This window comes from Mesoplodon densirostris, chromosome 8 (assembly GCF_025265405.1).
Source record: "Mesoplodon densirostris isolate mMesDen1 chromosome 8, mMesDen1 primary haplotype, whole genome shotgun sequence".
NCBI lineage: Eukaryota > Metazoa > Chordata > Mammalia > Artiodactyla > Ziphiidae > Mesoplodon > Mesoplodon densirostris.
Genome location: NC_082668.1, coordinates 30,799,184 through 30,804,902, shown reverse-complemented (window position 1 = coordinate 30,804,902; position 5,719 = coordinate 30,799,184). Strand labels below are relative to the sequence as shown.

General features: G+C 42.3%; 1 pseudogene; it reads right to left on the bottom strand.

Annotated features, from left to right (window-relative positions):
* Window positions 1-1,595: 1,595 nt before the first annotated feature.
* Window positions 1,596-3,077, bottom strand: LOC132495155 (large ribosomal subunit protein eL6-like; annotated as a pseudogene).
* Window positions 3,078-5,719: the final 2,642 nt, after the last annotated feature.

The window sequence follows — 5,719 nt, the reverse complement described above, 5'->3', positions numbered from 1 at the left end:
TAGCGTAAGAATCAATCAGCATATTTGTGTCAGTTTCCTTATTTCCTAAGCCCCACAACAGTGACACAGAGTGTCCAGGTGGATATTTGCACATGTAGTGGGTTGTAGTACAAGAGAGAAACACTGAGCTTGGGAACCTGTTGTTTTATAGCAAGCAGTAAGCAAGTCTGCTCTTTGTCCCAGAGGAAGACATTGCCTCATCTACAAAGGTTATGTATAATCCTGAGAAATGGTCCTGGTAAAGATCAGTTAGGGCTTTGCATTCTTGGCACACTCAGTAAGACATGTAGGAACACGAGAGACCCATGGAGGAGTATCTCCCAACATACAGAAGTGGGGATCTGTGAGTAAATTGTTTTGCTGGGTCATATGGTGCATTGGACTGGGAAGGAGGAAGAGGTGTGGAAAAGGAGTAGGGAGAAGTAATTTAAAACCCCAGAGCTGGGGCTTCCCTGGTGGCGCAGTGGTTGAGAGTCTGCCTGCCGATGCAGGGGACATGGGTTCATGCCCTGGTCCAGGAAGATCCCACATGCCGTGGAGCTGCTGGGCCCATGAGCCATGGCCGCTGAGCCTGCGTGTCCGGAGCCTGTGCTCCGCAATGGGAGAGGCCACAACAGTGAGAGGCCCACGTACCGCAAACAAAACAAAACAAAACCCCTAGAGCTGAGGGCCTTTTATGGCCGTTTGGGCTGCTATAATAAAAACCATAGACTGGGTGACTGAAGTAACAAACATTTATCTCTCACAGTCCTGGAAGCTGGAAAGTCCAAGATCAAGGTGTCAGCTGGGTTTTTATAGCATCTTAATAAAGAACAATAAACTTTTAGAGGAGTGACAAAACAAAGGAAAAGCACATTGGGCTTCTAGGAGATGGCAAATTGTGGAAAGGTAAATATATAAAGGGAACTGATGGAGAATAGGGGTTGTTTTTAGCAAGGTTTGTTCTGTAGGTTTCTCTGGCGCCATCTCCCGGCTGATAAGAGTCTAGCGCTCTCTCCGATGATTGAGAATCGATCTGCCCTTCCTGGTACAGAGGAGGAGGCCAGAAAGTTTTTCTTGTGTCTGGTTGTGGTTTCTTCTTTATATCTTTAGTTGTAGAAGATATTTTCTGGTAGGTTCTGGCCTTTTTCATTGATGGTTGTTCTGTAAATAGTCGTAATTTTGGTGTGCCCATGAAAGGAGTTGAGCTCAGGGTCTTTCTACTCCACTATCTTGGCCCATCTCTTAAGTGCAAATCTTTTAAATTGGACTTAACCTGTTTATATCCCATGTCAATTTTTCCTTTTGGGGAGACATATCTCTAAGAGCTCTTTGTAAATGAAGAAAATTAGCCCTTTGCTACATATGCTATATGTATTTTCCCGAATTGCCCTCCCCCTTTAATTGAGGTATAGTTTAATCAGGATACAATACTATATAAGTATCAGGTGTACAACATAGTGTTTCACAATTTTTAAAAGTTATATTTCATTTATAGTTACAAAATATTGGCTATATTCCCTGTATTGTACTATTCCCTGTGTTGTATATATCCTTGCAGCTTTTTTTTTTTTTTCAAATGGGTCAGTTATTTAATTCAGTTCTTTGTAAGAAGTTTAGAACACTACTTTGTGAGGATAAATTCCATTTGTGAGAGCAAATACAGAGCGAAGGTAGCCCTGGAGCTGAGGAACAGCTTTGATTCTTAGCAGAATTTGTGAGTCTGCAGCTTTCTGATCTACCTTGCTCTGCTCTGTAATCTCGTAGTTCTCTCTCTCTGTGTCGAAGATCTCACCTTCCTGGTGCCTGAGCTTATGCAGCTTCTTTTTAAAAACAAAAATTTTTTTAAACATTTTTATTGGAGTATAATTGTTTTACAATGGTGTGTTAGTTTCTGTTGTATCAAAAAGTGAATCAGCTATGTGTATACATATATCACCATATCCCCTCCTTCTTGTGTCTCCCTCCCACCCTCCCTATCCCACCCCTCTAGGTGGTCACAAAGCACCGAGCTGATCTCCCTGTGCTATGTTGCTGCTTCCCATTAGCTACCTATTTTACCTTTGGTAGTGTATATAAGTCCATGCCACTCTCTCACTTCGTCCCAGCTTACCCTTCCCCCTTCCTGTGTCCTCAAGTCCATTCTCTATGTCTGCATCTTTATTCCTGTCCTGTCTCTAGTTTCTTCAGAATCTTTTTTTTTTTTTTTTAGGCTCCATATATATGTGTTAGCATATGGTATTTGTTTTTCTCTTTCTGACTTACTTCACTCTGTATGACAGACTCTAGGTCCATCCACCTCACTACAAATAACTCAGTTTCATTTCTTTTTATGACCGAGTAATATTCCATTGTATATATGTGCCCCATCTTCTTTATCCATTCATCTGTCGATGGACACTTAGGTTACTTCCATGTCCTGGCTATTGTAAATAGAGCTACGCAGCTTCTTTTTGAAGTAAGCATCAGTGAGATGTTCTGGGATTTTCACACCACTGATACCAATTTTGGTGGAGGTGGCAATGACAAATTTCTGGTGTGTTCTACGCCGAGGAACTCAATTGAGGGACAGAGACCCAGTCACAAGTAGCAAGCCACTGCTCAGCTGCTTCAGAAAAATGACCCTCTTGTCTCTGTGGTGCCCAGGGAGGATGATCAGAATGGTCCCAGGAGTGATGCTAGCACACAGTTTTCTCACATACTTACTGAAGGGTTTTTTGCCGACTCAACAGTTTTCGAGGGCACATCTTCAGTAGGGTAATACCTAGGCATTTTGCAAAATTTAACCACTCGGGTACCACCATTCTTGACACCACCAACTGGTTTTGTGACAGTAGCAAGAACCTCCACCTTCTTTTTCTTTTTCTTTCAACCTTGGCTTTATCTTCTGAATACTTCCTCTTGTACAGGGCCTTTCTGGAATACATAGCCGATCGGGAATGTCTGCCAATTCCTCTGACCAGGACAGGGTTTCGGCTTCAGCGGGGCTTCCCCTTCTTAACCTTCTTCACCTTTTTAACCTTGCCACCAGCATCAGCCTTCTTGGCTTCAGGTTTTTTCTCCTTAGTATCTGGCTTCTCAGCTTTTTCGCCCGCCATCTTGCGAGATGGGAAAGAGCTCCTTGTAGCTCAATTGTTTTATACATAGTAGTTGTACCTCTTAATCCCCTACCTCTTTCTTGCCCCTCCCCCCTTCCCACTCCCCACTGAGTTGCCCTTTGTTTGTTGAATTGTTTGTGGCCTTGGAGAAATGTTTAATTTCTTCTTCTTTTTTAAAATGTAGTCAAATGTGTTATAGCTATTCAGTAGGTAATTATACCTGGAGAAGCAAGAAGAAGGTGGGAGCCTCAGCCTCTATTTCCTTGAATAACAGATTAGGAGCCAGGAGAGGGACCTTAGGGTTTGAGATGTGGGAGTTGGGTTGGGGGAAAGGCCAGCCAAAGGGAGGTGAGTTAGGAAACTTGTAGGATAACCACGTGGCTGGGTCACATGGGAAATATGACTAAGGGCTCTGGAATCAGCCTTTGTGGGTTCAAATCCCAGGACTAGTATTACAGAATGACTTTGGCTGGGGGCAGGTGATGAGCCTCCTGTGCCTTAGTTTCTTCATGTAGAAACTATTAATATTTTATCTGAGGCTTAAATGAGATAAGGCCTGGCACAGTGCTTGGCAGACAGTGAGTGCTTCCTAGAAAAGAAATAGAGAACTTGGGTTAGCTTGTAGGAGGAATGGAAATGAATAGACATATGGAGAAACTCGTAGATTGTAGGTGAGTGAGCTTGAGAGGAATGAATTATCGATCCTCTTTCTGTGCTTAAAATCATGACCATATTACGAAAACAACAATTGAAGGCTGTGGCTTGGAGGTTCAACCTAGATACTCTAGAACCAGAGAGCTTGTTCCAATTCCAGCCCTACCCCGTACTGGCTTTGTGACATTGGGCAAATCACATAATGTCTCTCTGCCTTGGTTTCTTCAACTAAAAGTGTGGAATAATAATTATACCTGTCTTAGAGATGAAGATATGAAAAGTGAGCTAAAATATGTAAAGCACCTAGAAAACTATCTGACACAGCATATGTACCTAAAAAATAGTTATTATATTACTATTAATCATTTTTTCCCTGTACCAGGTGCATTTTTTTTTTTTTTTTTTTTTGCGGTACGCGGGCCTCTCACTGTTGTGGCCTCTCCCGTTGCAGAGCACAGGCTCCGGACGCACAGGCTCAGCGGCCATGGCTCACGGGCCCAGCCGCTCCACAGCATGTGGGATCTTCCCGGACTGGGGCACGAACCCGTGTCCCCTGCATCGGCAGGCGGACTCTCAACCACTGCGCCACCAGGGAAGCCCATCAGGTGCATTTTTACTATCACCTCATTTGAGTTTTCTGAGATAATTGTTCCTTTCAATACACATCCACCTATTGCCAAGATACTGTTCCTGATATTACTAGGTACTAAATTATGGGGTTGACTTAAGTCTGCCCTTCCATCCTCTGGATCTTTCATATTCTCTGCTAAACTAATAATATTCTATGTTATTAATAGGTATTGATAACTTCATGTTATCTCTCTCAGATGACATTTGCATTATAACAAGAATTTTCAAGGCCTTGACTCAAAGCGGTGAGTAATGTGGTTATTTTAGGGATCCTGGCAGAGAGAAACAGTCCTTGGGCTGGGAGAGCTTTCCTAAATTCTAAATTTATATCAAGCCAGCAGCTGCCTACCCTGCTCACTCAGAATATGGAGTGGTGTTGTATTGGTGATCAGGGAGGGATTTAAATCAATTAACCAATACTTTTGTCACTAGTTATATGCCAACAACTGTCTTAGGTAATGTGGGGAAGAATATAAAGATGAATAATCCTTGTTTCAAGGAATTTGTAATCTAATTGGAGACATCAAGATGTAGAAAAATAAAAAAGATACTTATTCTCATTGCCAAGGTCAGAACAGACCTGAGAATGTTGCCTACTGACCAATATACTGGTGTGAAGTCTTGAGGGCCAGGTCAAACCAGGAGGAAGCTTATCTAGATAGGAGCTACTCATAAGATCGTTTTACTGCAGAGCCATAGCAAGAATAACTGCTTAGAAATGGAACCTACTCTGAAGTCAGACCACTAAAGGGGGAGATATGGCATTGAGTTATGCACCGGAGGGAGAGTCTGGATGAAGCATTAACAGAGAGTGAGAGCCTGGAACAGGATGGGAGTGCAGGGCAAGTGAAGGTGGAGGATCCGTGTAACTTAGTGGGGACATCTTCCATATGAGTTCTGGCATGACTTGTGAGGTGAGGATGGCATTTTAAAGGAACAAAACTGGGATGAACAAATGATATCTTTCCTCATTTGTCAAATAAGGAAGATTGAAACACGTGAGTACTAAGGAATTGCCCAGCTCTAGTAGTCTATAAGTCAATCATTCTAGGACCAAACAAAAAGCAACAATAGGTAGTATTCAAATCAGCCATATAGACCCATGTTTCCAAATCACAGCCCATCAGAGTTCTTTTGTTCATTTGCTGTGAAATTTTTTAATTTTCTTACACTGTCTCTTGAATGTGTTAAGAAAATGTAGATTCTTAGTTCTCCAAAACTGAAGTGGTCTTCTTTATAAGACAGGAGAAAGAAGAAAAACAAACTTAGCCCAATTCAATGACTTAAACCTAAAGTTAAGCAGACTGAGACAAAATGATAGCGTCCGTTCTCCATTTTTTCCATTGAGCACCAGATCA